The sequence below is a fragment of the Pinus tabuliformis genome, chromosome 7 (assembly GCF_031772625.1).
Source record: "Pinus tabuliformis cultivar Carrire ecotype Pingquan chromosome 7, CPIR1, whole genome shotgun sequence".
In the NCBI taxonomy this organism is placed as follows: Eukaryota; Viridiplantae; Streptophyta; class Pinopsida; order Pinales; family Pinaceae; genus Pinus; species Pinus tabuliformis.
In genome coordinates, this window is record NC_142293.1 from 250,370,500 (window position 1) to 250,383,291 (window position 12,792).

Here is a 12,792-nt window from a genome sequence, read left to right on the forward strand (position 1 = left end):
CAACATGAAGATTTTGCATGTAACATGTTTCATGTGTGATTTCATTGTTGGTATTTGAATGCATGGTGCATGCATTTAGTTTACATGTTATTTTTCTATCAATGGCATGGGATTTTCTTGGATTGACAATGACTTTAGCCTTGCCTTGCCATTTCCTAGATAGCTATGGTGTGATGGGATTAATTCTTGGTTGAGCTTTGGATTGTCAGAATATTTTGGATTCGGGTGAGGTGGTATTAGGAAAATCCCAAGGGTTAGGGGTGGGAATGGTTTTCTTCAGGAAGCCCTTGAGAGGTGGGTGGAGATAGGAGAATTCCTATGGGTATGGTGAAGAATTTCTGAGGCATCCAAGCTTGTGTTTCTTTGGTCATTTCTGGACTAGTTTAGGTGAAACCACTATGGTTGAGGGTTGAGGTGGTTTAGCCTATGCTTCCCTAGTTGGTTTTGTTTTGGTTTATCCCATGAGATTCCACATTGATGCTTGGAATATGGAATGGGGGTGATTGGCTAAAAGAGAGATTTGGTTCAGCCCAATCTATGGTCGGGTGGTACGTGAAATTCCCCAATTTGGTTGGAATTTTCATACATATTAATGTGTTTATTCTTATTGAGATTAATGAGCACACGTTCTGATTTTATGATTGGTTTGTCATGGTTCTATTCTAGTTAAATGTTGGTTACATGCATGATATATTTCTTGTTTTATGATGTTCTCTTGTTATTGATCCATTCCATGGTTTAATTATTTCTTAGCTACTTGATATGATTTCATAGGTTATTGTATGTTATTGCATCTAGTAAGAGAGGGAAACAATCCTTCTTGGTGATTCTCTAATGAAACTATGCATTTATGGCCTATGGGTACCTTGATTGCAAAGTTTTTGTCTAGATGATTTTCATGTATTTGATAAGTTTGAGTAGGAATTGAGTCAATAATTGTGACTAATGACTCCTGTAGGTGATTAAGGTGATTTTGGAGAAATTTGGGCAGTTTTAGGCAAATGAATTGGAACTAATCCTAAAAATATGGATCAGGGTTTCTAGTTGCACCCTATGAAATAGGAAATTTTCGTTGCAACCACATGAAGGAAGGTTTGTCCATGGAGATGGAGCCTTCTGGTAGCATGCAAAACTTGGCATGTGTTTTTATGGCCTATGAGGTTAGGTAAAAAGAAGTTTGAGCTCAAGGTTAGATCGACAGTGGATGTTGTATGACATTTGGGTAATCAGGTGTCCCTGAGAGGTATTGGTAAGTTTCTGGTTACTAAACCCTACCTCCGTAACTGGAACTTGGATGTATGGTTTTGTCATAGTAACTCTCAGCTTATGTTTACCCTAGAGAGATTGTAAAAGCGGGTGGTATCAGAGCTAAGTTGCAACACTAGACCTTAGGGTATTGCATATTGCTATGCATGCGTGTCAGTCTCCTATATGTTATTATGCATGCATGTTAGATAATTATTGTTATGGTTATGATATCCATGTATGATCTAGTATGCTTGAGATGTTGTATCATGCTAATATAGATTGGCATGTGTAGATGCAATAGCCTCCCCTAAGATACATTGAGGCATGATTTTGATTATGTTTTTATAATTAAAATCCAATTATAATTAATATTTATAATTCTTTTATGGTATCTTTCACATTAATTGCTGAAGGCTTCTTATTTCAACTTAAGGTGGATGAGGATCTCTTGACTTTTTATTTTTTATTTTTTTAATTGAGTGCCTATATTGATTTTCATTGGCGTATGCTCAACATATGCTTAGTCTTAATTTTTATCAACGACTCTAATGTGTTACAAAGTTTGTTAGGTTACATTGAGTTTTAATAAATTTAATAAATTATATTTTTGGCATGTGGCTCCTTGCCCACCAATTTCCTAGGGATTTAAGATTATTCCAATTCTAATATATTCATATTCTAATTAGATGGAAAAATTAATATATAAGAAAATTTATTTAGAAAAATGGTCCATTTTACAATAAGATGTGCAATTCCTTTTTTTTCTCAAGTTAAATTAGATTCTTGTCGCATAGCTCCCTCACCCACCAATTTCCTAGGGATTAGAGATTATTCCAATTTTAATAAATTAATATTCTAATTATATGAGGAAATTAATATATAATCAATTTTTATTTAGCAGAATGGTCCATTTTACAATAAGATACATAATTTTTTTTTTTTCTAAGTTAAAATTGACCCATAATCTTTTTATACATAGTTAATCAAGTAAATATGTACATTGCTAAGACATTCTTCATATTGCAATAATTTTTTTTATTATATTTACGAAGCCTTAGATTATAACAACCACATTAATATTTTTAATATAATTATATTAATTATTTATATATAAAGTAATATCCTTTCATTAAATAAACGTCATATAAAATATATTATTAAACTAAAAATACAATCATAATTAAATATATCATTTAATCATATCACATCATACAAAACAATCCCATAAAAAAGATTCTTTTCTCTTTATATGAAAAATAATACATTCACTTCAACAAAAATATTAAGAGAATACATTCACTTTAACTAAAAATGGTTGTCTTCACATACCTAACTATCATTTAAAATAATTTTATTATAATAACTTAGAATCCCGATCTGTCTCATTGGCTCTTCTACCTTTGGCCGCTCATAGCCTAGCATTTTGTATTATAAGTAACCAACCCAAAAGCAGTTGGGCAACAATTTCTTCCCAAGAGAATTTTGTGCACAGACATTTCTAATCGGCATCTGTAACCTTTGTCGTTTGTGATGCGCATTATGGTCCAAACACTCTTTAAAGGAAATTCATGCATGCTCCCCAACAAGCACGCAACCCAGTTCTTCTTCACTGTTCTTCTAAGGTACTGGAAAAATTTGAGTATGTTCGTGTAGTAATATGATCATTCTTGTCCCTCATACATGTCAGTAATAAAGTTCAAATTTTCAATAGTACAAACTTCTTTGAATTCATATGCATTTATTCTTCTGTTGCATCTACTGACCTGTTTTCAATCTCTGTTTTTCGTTGCAGTAATTTATAATAGCATCTCATGGCTTATAGCAGTATGGCAACTGTTGAAATGTAATTTCAACTACAGGTTTATTTTATTTGCGATGCGATCTATCGCAAATCGCAAATCGCAAACACACTCTGACACACTCCCTTATGTGCTGTGATTTCTGCGATTGCGATGGTGTGATGCGATCCGATCGCATATCGCAGATCACACCATATGTGTGTGCCCCAATTTTGTGTTCCGACCAAATGGGATTTTGCGATGCGATTTAAATGAAGTCAATGGGTGAAGTATAGGCGAGCATTAAATGAAATTTTACGTGAAGTAAAAGTTTTACTTTACCACCAGTAAGTGTCAGTAAAACAGTAAATGTTATTTACTGTGGTTGGTAAATTTTGGTGAAGTTTTTAATTTTATTTCAGCGGGAGCATGGGCTCAAGTAATAGTTGGTAAAAGCATTTAATTTTTATTATTTCTTTTACGGAAGCATGGCAAGTGAAAACGTGAAGTAATTTCCTTTTGTTGTCATATATATATGTAATTTGTTTTTTGTTGTGTGGAGGAGATTGAAGAGGGGAGACGCATCAGCGCCCATGTAATAGAATTGTAATACACAGCAGTGCGAAGAAGTGAAAATAGAGAACCCAGCAGCGCGTGAATGAAAAGGAAAAGGCAGCAACAGCAAAATAATATATACAGCAGACACAGCAGTCTGAGTCCTTTTTTTTGTAAATCCCTCTGTGAGAGAGGAAGAACCATAGTTTGTAACAACAGTTTCTATTAATGAATAGAAATTTGTGGTGTGTGTGAAAACTCTGTCAGTTGCAAGTAATTTTTTAAAGTTTCCGCTGTGTTAAAGATCCTGTGTTTAAAAACAGAGCACTGTCTCTGTGTGGAGTTTGTTTGTTTGTTTTTGGGATTTTATCAGAAAAATCTCCAACAGTGGTATCAGAGCTAATCCAGGCTCTTTGAAGGGTTCAAAGAAGCTGAAGGAAGGATTCTTATTGCAGCAACTTCTCCAGCAGCGTGAAGACTCAGGCAAAAGAATCCAAGGTATTTCTCTTAAATACTTGACTGTATTTTGAAGCATAGTTAAGAGTGCAAAAATGGCTGGCACCGGCACCAACAATAGCATGGGTATGCAGCTCCCATTATTTGATGGTAAAAACTATGACTATTGGGCAATAACAATGAAAGCCTTGTTTGCTTCCCAAGACTTATGGGAAATAGTTGAGGATGGTTTTGAACAACCAGTAGATGAAAATGAGTTTAATGCATTAACTCAGGGAGAGAAGGATCTGTTAAAGAGCCACAAGAAGAAGGACTCAAAAGCCCTCTTCTTCTTGTATCAAGCAGTGCATGGAAGCGTGTTTCCAAGGTTAGCAGCAGCTAAGACATCCAAAGATGCATGGCAAACTCTCAAGACAGCCTATCAAGGCATGGAGAAAGTGAAAACAGCAAAACTACAGTTGCTGAGGAAAGATTTTGAGAATCTGTGCATGAAGGAGTCAGATAATATTGACTCATTCTTCACTCAAGTAATTGGCCTGGTCACACAAATAAGATCTCATGGAGAGATACTTGAAGAAAGGAGGATTGTGGAGAAACTATTGAGGTGCCTGCCCTCAAGGTTCCATGTGATTGTCACCACCATAGAAGAGATAAAGGATCTCTCAAACTTTTCAGTTGATGAGCTTCATGCATCACTGATCACACATGAGCAGAGGTTGAGTAGAAATGAAAACTCATCTCTAGAGCAAGCCTTCAAAACCTAGATGTCCTTTGGAAGAGGAAGAGGTCAAGGCAGAGGAAACAAGAGAAGAAGAGGCAGAAGCTAGAACAGAGGTGGAAGGAACAGTCGAGCGTGTTATCTCGAAATCAAGCCCTGGAAGGCTGCAAACCAGGAAGACTTCAAGTAACTGTTTCAAACCAATCTTTTGACTAAGGCTTAGCCTCCTTAGCCTGAGAGGGCTCTCTCAAAAAGGGTTATTGATCTTGACTATTAATAAGATGGCTAACTCTTGTGAAATAACAATGACAAATATGAAGGCTGGATAAAAATTAAACAAATTTCCATTGGGCCTATGGAGTCAATCATACTTCAGTAAACAATGACACTGCCTTTACATAGAAGTCAGGGCATTTAGCCTTTAGATGCTCAAAACACAACTCATAGAAAACCACACTTTACAAATACACACAGGAAATCGGAGCAGCATAAGTGAATTCTGAGTGTTTGTGTATTTATACAACTGTAAAAACATCAAGGACAAAGTAAAACCACACATCTTGAACATAGAAATACTCTATGAATCCTGAGAAGAAAAGCAGCAAATTATATTACTGAAACTGAGTTTTTACACAAGCCAAAACAATACTCTGTTTTATCAAATATCCAACGTTTTGTACATCAGCTCTTCTGCTATATATAGAGCTCTTTACATAACTGAGATTCCTCCTCCAGCATGAGGGGAATTCGAATTCATCCTACTATGACACCTAATGACACTCAAAACTAACTATTAAATGCAAATGACACCTAACTAGCAGTCCTAGAGACCTAATACAACTAGGAGTGTAACTCCTTATCATGATTCAACAACCTTATCCAAGCATTTAAAACATTCTTTGACACATTGCAACCTCAAGAATTCGAATTTGATGAAGCCTCCCACGTGGTCATCTGACTGTTGAAGACAAACCCTAGAAATTAGGGAACATGTTTCCTTGTTTTTAGGTTTAGGATCCTTGAAAATTGGCACGTGGGACAGAGCCTTTATCTCTTCATCCATGACACATTTTACAAAACAGAGGGAGGTTTTTGTAGCCCATGTTGTCCAGAACAAAAACCTCTCCTGGTTTGTTAAAAAATTTCTCCAACTGTCCAGAAACTGTCCTTGAAAAACACGTGGCAAACAGGAAACTGTCCCTTGCTCTGTTCCGGCTGAAAAATAGGTCTTGGGACAGAGGTCATAACTTCTCGTAAAAAATGTATTTGGAAAAATGGAAGGAGTTTTTTGTGAAAAAATCCGTGCTTAACAAAAACCTCTCTTGGTTTTTTGAAACACTACTCCAGCTGCCTAGAATCGATCCTTGAAAAACAGGTGTAAAACAGAAGATGAAAAACTGCACCTACAGCAGTTTCGTAGCGCAACTTTTAGTCACCCATTTCTCCAAGCTCATAATTAATTTGAAGAAACTGAAAGAGGTTTTTCTATTTCACTATGTTAGGAATAAAAACCTCTTTCAATTTCCAAAAATATGCTTTCAGTTGCTCTAGAGACCTCCTGGAAGTTGACTACCTAAAACAGTTTTCTCCTGAAAAACGCTGCTTCAGTGATTTCGTAGCGCAAGGTTTAGCATGTGTATGTATCTTCATTTCTTGAATTTTCCTTTTGATTAGGGCTCAAAACTTCTCAAGTGATCTTATTACACCTCTGCAGCAACATCCCTTTCAAAATAATCTTCTTTTTCTTTCAAGGTAGATCCTCAAAAAACAAAACTGTCACCTTCAGCAGTTTCAACCCAAAACTTTGCTATTTGAGAACTTTGCTATTAAAACATTCTTTCAAATGTTTCAAGACCCTCCAAAACTGAATGGAAATGTTTGAAAAGATTATACCAAGCAAAACTACCAAAACTTTGAAGCATATCCTTACTTGAAGTGAGATTTCTTTATGGAGATCCTTTTTGCTGGTTCAATTGTATCTTTAAGTCTTCAACCTGTTTCTTCTGCCCTTGTTGGTACCTCATGTACTTGCTTGAATTTGATGAAGATTTCTTATCTCTGCTCACCATGGGCTTGTTTGCTCAAACTAAGAATTGGGTCAAATGTCTATTGCATGAACATGACCAAGAGGAGCATGAGAATAACCAAGACCAATTCTCCCTTACCTTACCTTTTTCCTTTGAAATCTTTTCAGTGATAACAGAGCAAATGCTCAAGGAAGAGGCAACAATCCAAATCAGAACCAAGGTCAAGGCAACACCGAACAAAGTGGACAACATCATGCTCAAGGACAAAGGTATGAAAAATCCAATGTCCAATGTTATTATTGTAAAAAATATGGGCATTATGCCAGTGAATGTAGGAAGAAGCAGCATGATGTGAGTAATAGGTCTAGTGCAAATATTACTAGAGAAAATGTCAACCAAGATAATGTGTTGTTAGCTTGTAACATGGCTGAAACAAATAGTGAAGATATATGGTTTCTAGACTCCGGTTGCAACAACCATATGACAGGAAACATAGCTTTGTTTTCTGCTTTAGATCAAAGTGTGAAGTCACAAGTCACACTTGGGACTGATAGCAAAATTTCTGTTATGGGTAAAGGAGAAGTTAAAATATTTACAAAGCAAGGTGAAAGGAAAACCATAGCAGATGTCTATTATGTTCCTGGAATGAGATGTAATCTTTTGAGTATTTGACAGCTTGTTCAAAATGGTTACAATGTTTTCTTTGAGAATGATGTATGCACCATCATGGATATCCCACCCAGCAAAAGATGCATTGCTGAAGTGAAGATGACAAGGAACAGGATGTTCCCTCTTAGAATAAGAGCAGATTTGAAAAACAAAGATGCAATGGCAGCAGTTACCCAAGAGGCTCTCCAAAGTGTGTCAAAGGATGAAAATTGGTTGTGGCACTTGAGATTTGGACATCTCAACTTTGGAGGTCTTAACTTGTTGAGCAGAAAAGGAATGGTAAGAGGATTACCATTGATAGAGAAACCGGACAACCTTTGTGAAGGCTACATATTGGGAAAACAACACAGAGAAAGTTTTCCAAGTGGGAAAAGCATAAGGGCAAAAGCACCCTTAGAAATTGTTCACTCAGACTTATGTGGACCAATGCAAACCCCATCTTTAGCAGGCAACCAATATTTTCTAACATTCATTGATGATTTTACAAGAAAGACTTGGGTTTATTTCTTGAAGAACAAATCAGAAGTGTTTGAAAAATTCTGAAATTTCAAAGCACTCGTGGAAAATCAAAGTGGGCTGCGCATCAAAGTTTTGAGAACTGACAGAGGAGGTGAGTATATCTCCAAAGAATTTTTATGTTTTTGCAGAGAAAATGGAATACATAAGCAGTTTACAGCAAGGTACACCCCACAGCAAAATGGAGTTGCTGAAAGGAAGAACAGAACCATTATGGATATGGCGAGAAGCATGTTGAAGGCAAAGCATTTGCCAAATGATTATTGGGCTGAAGCCGTAAACTGTGCTGTATATATCTTGAATAGGTGTCCTACAAAAGCTGTGATGAACAAAGTGCCAGAAGAGGCATGGAGTGGGAGAAAGCAAGGAGTCACCCACATGAAAATTTTTGGATGTGTGGCCTATGCACACATTCCCGATCAGCTAAGGAGGAAGTTGGACAGCAAAGGGGAGAAATGTATCTTCATTGGATACAGTGAGGAATCCAAAGCTTACAGGTTGTATATCCCATCCACCAAGAAGTTCTTTGTGAGCAGAGATGTTCAGTTTATTGAGGAGGAAGCTTGGGATGGAAGCATAGAGAAAACAGTTAATGTTAAAAACTGTTTGTCTCATGATGAAGATGATGAGGAAATGGTAGAAATACATCCCCAAACAGTAGCGCCAACACAAGGACAGCAAGGAACACCCTTGAGGAGAAATGAGAGTGCTTCTCCAAGCACACCACAAGGAGGAAATTCAAGTGCATCTTCAAGCACTTGCACACCAAGTGAAAGAGGTAAGAAGTTCAGAAACTTGAGTGACATTTATAATGAAGGAATGAATTCCTTATTTGCCTTGTATTGTCATGTTGATGATCCTATTCATTTCGAAGAGGCAATTAAAGACAAGAAACGGATAGAAGCTATGGATGAGGAGATGAATGCCCTAGAAAGAAACAAGACATGGGATTTGGTTGAGCTACCAAAAGGTAAAGAAGTCATTGGAGTCAAATGGGTCTATAAGACCAAGTGCAATGCTGAAGGCAAAATTGAAAGACATAAGGCAAGGCTGGTCGTCAAGGGATACAAGTAGCAATATGGGAGATATTATGAGGAGACTTTCACACCGGTTGCAGGAATGGAAACCGTGAGAGCAGTGCTATCCATAGCAGCACAAAACAAATGGAAAGTCTACCAAATGGATGTAAAGTTGGCATTCCTAAATGGAGTGTTAAAAGAAGAGGTTTATATTGAGCAGCCTCTTAGCTATGAGAAGAAAGGCCAAGAACACAAAGTTTGTAGATTGAAGAAAGCTCTTTATGGGCTGAAGCAAGCTCCAAGAGCGTGGTACAGTAGGATAGATTCCTATCTACTGGAAAATGAATTTGACAAGTGTGAGGGAGAACCCACAGTCTACATCAAAGAAAAGGATGGCAAAATGTTAATTATTGTCTTGTATGTTGATGATGTTATTTTTACAGGTAATGATGACTACCTCATTGAACAGTTCAAATCAGTCATGAAAAAGGAATTTGAAATGACTGACATGGGTTTGCTGAGATACTTCTTGGGAATAGAAGTAGATCAAAATGAAAATGGAATTTTTATTTCACAAGCAAAATATGTAAATGAAGTGTTGAGCAGGTTTAATATGCAAGAGTGCAAAGCAGCAATCACTCCCACGGTAATGGGATTAAAACTCAGCAAAGAGGACAGCAGCAAGGATTTTGATCCTAGCTTATATAAGAGCATAGTTGGCAGCCTTATGTATTTAACTGCAACGAGGCCTGACATAATGTTTGCTGTTAGTTTGATTTCCAGATTCATGGAGAAGCCAAAAGAAGCACATTGGCAGGCAGCAAAAAGAATTCTGAGGTATGTCAAAGGTACAAAAAGATTTGGCATTTTATATACTTTTTCAGAAAGTTCAGATTTAGTTGGCTACACCGATAGCGATTGGGCTGGAAGTATAGATGACCGGAAAAGCACATCCGGTTATGTTTTTCACATGGGTTCAGGAGCCATTTCATGGGCTTCCAAGAAACAGCCAATCGTGGCGTTGTCTACAGCAGAAGCAGAATACGTGGCAGCTACAGCAGCAGCATGTAAAGCAGTGTGGATGAGGAGAATGTTAAGGAGCTTATGCCAAGAGCAGGCAACAACAACGGTGATTTTTTGTGACAATAGCTCAGCTATTGCGTTGTCCAAGAATTCTGTGTTTCACAAGCGAACGAAACACATTGATACAAGGTTTCACTACATAAGAGAATTGGTGAACAACGGAGAAATTGTTTTACAACATTGCAGCACTCAGGAACAGGTTGCGGATATTCTGACCAAGCCACTGGATCAGAAGAACTTTGAATCTTTAAGGAAGCGTCTGGGTATGATTGATAACCCAGCAGTTGAAATTAAAGGGGAGTGTTGAAATATAATTTCAACTGCAGGTTTATTTTATTTGCGATGCGATCTATCGCAAATCGCAAATCGCAAACACACTCTGACACACTCCCTTATGTGCTGTGATTTCTGCGATTGTGATGGTGCGATGCGATCCGATCGCATATCGCAGATCACACCATATGTGTGTGCCCCAATATTGTGTTCCGACCAAATGGGATTCTGCAATGCGATTTAAATGAAGTCAATGGGTGAAGTATAGGCGAGCATTAAATGAAATTTTACGTGAAGTAAAAGTTTTACTTTACCACCAGTAAGTTTCAGTAAAACAGTAAATGTTATTTACTGTGGTTGGTAAATTTTGGTGAAGTTTTTAATTTTATTTCAGCGGGAGCATGGGCTCAAGTAATAGTTGGTAAAAGCATTTAATTTTTATTATTTATTTTACGGAAGCATGGCAAGTGAAAACGTGAAGTAATTTCCTTTTTTTGTCATATATATATGTAATTTTTTTTTTGTTGTGTGGAGGAGATTGAAGAGGGGAGACGCAGCAGTGCCCATGTAATAGAATTGTAATAAACAACAATGTAAATTGTATTGTAATGCACAGCAGTGCGAAGAAGTGAAAATAGAGAACCCAGCAGTGCGTGAATGAAAAGGAAAAGGCAGTAGCAGCAAAATAATATATACAGCAGACACAACAGTCTGAGTCCTTTTTTTTGTAAATCCCTCTGTGAGAGAGGAAGAACCATAGTTTGTAACAACAGTTTTTATTAATGAATAGAAATTTGTGGTGTGTGTGAAAACTCTGTCAGTTGCAAGTAATTTTTTTAAGTTTCCGCTGTGTTAAAGATCCTGTGTTTAAAAACAGCAGTGTCTCTGTGTGGAGTTTGTTTGTTTGTTTTTGGGATTTTATCAGAAAAATCTCCAACAGCAACAGCTAGCTGCCATGGCCTGTATTTTATGAATATTGATTCTCAAGAAAGTAATCTGAGGAGAGTTTTGATTCCCATAAAACGTTTTCATGGAGTTTCAGACTCATCAGGGACTTCTATTGGCGACCATCTGGCTCCTCGTGGGCTTTTGTCATATAGACATCTGGTCGTATCATCAGTTAGACCATCAAACACAGATTTCGTTGAATTTGATTTCAAGGAGTACATCCTTTCCAAGGCACTGGCAGTGAATGAGGCTTTGGATAAGGCTATCCCACTGAGTCATCCCAAGAAAATATATGAATCCATGAGGTATTCTTTTGTTGCAGGAGGAAAACGGATTCGTCCTGTTCTTTGCATTGCAGCTTGTGAGCTTGTGGGAGGGACCGAGGAGCTCGCCATGCCAACTGCTTGTGCAATGGAGATGATCCAGACAATGTCTTTGATGCATGATGACTTGCCTTGCATGGACAATGATGATTTGCGCAGAGGTAAACCCACAAACCATAAGGTCTTCGGGGAAGGCACTGCTCTTGTTGCAGGGGATGCACTTCTTTGATTTGCCTTTGAGCACATTGCAGTGTCCACGAGCAAAACGGTGGGGAGTGATCGGATTTTGAGGGTGATATGTGAAGTGGGTAGAGCATCAGGGTCTGAAGGGATTATGGGTGGCCAGGTTGTAGATCTCGCGAGCGAGCGGGACGCTTCGGTTGATCTTGAGACTCTGGAATGGATTCATGTTCATAAGACTGCAGTGCTACTCGAGTGCTCGGCTGTGTGTGGGGCCATCATTGGTGGTGCGTCCGAGCATGAAATTGAGAGAATTCGAAGGTTTACCCGTCACGTGGGACTTCTGTATCAGGTTGTGTATGACATACTTGGTGTCACAAAATCGTCGGAAGAAATTGGGAAGACAGCAGGAAAGGATTTGTTATGTGACAAGGCCACTTATCCCAAGCTCATGGGTTTGGAGAAAGCAAAGGAGTTTACTGTTGAATTGCTGAAGAAAGGTAAGGAGGAGCTATCATGTGTCGATCCAACGAGGGTTGCACCTTTGTTGGGTATTGCAGATTACATTGCATACAGGGAGAAATGAAAAGCGTTATTGAATCTCTATGTGTTATGTATCTGTTTAGCATCTGCTAAACTTCAGAAATGGTGCCATATTTATAACTTTGTATCTCTTGGCATCGTCCATAGTCCCAATGATTCTAATATTATGGACGGATGCTTTAGATTTCTTCAATTTCAAAATATGATTTTAGGTTTCTATGATCTATAAACTAAATGATCTATAATCCAAGTGTTTGAGAAAATATAATTTTAGTGAAAATGATATTGGATTTTTTGAGAATATGATTTTAGGTTTCTGTGATCTATAATTTAAAAATTATAAAAAAATAATTTTAGTGAAAATGATATAAAAGAAGATTTTTGTAAACAAATTTCACACTATTAGTTATAATTTATTTTCAACAAAAAAAATGTTTACAAACCCATTTCTAACCA

General features: G+C 37.3%; 1 pseudogene; it reads left to right on the forward strand.

Annotated features, from left to right (window-relative positions):
• The window catches only part of LOC149246782 (geranylgeranyl pyrophosphate synthase 7, chloroplastic-like), a 74,579-nt pseudogene extending 62,200 nt beyond the window's left edge, over positions 1-12,379 (forward strand).
• The last annotated feature ends 413 nt before the right edge of the window (positions 12,380-12,792 follow it).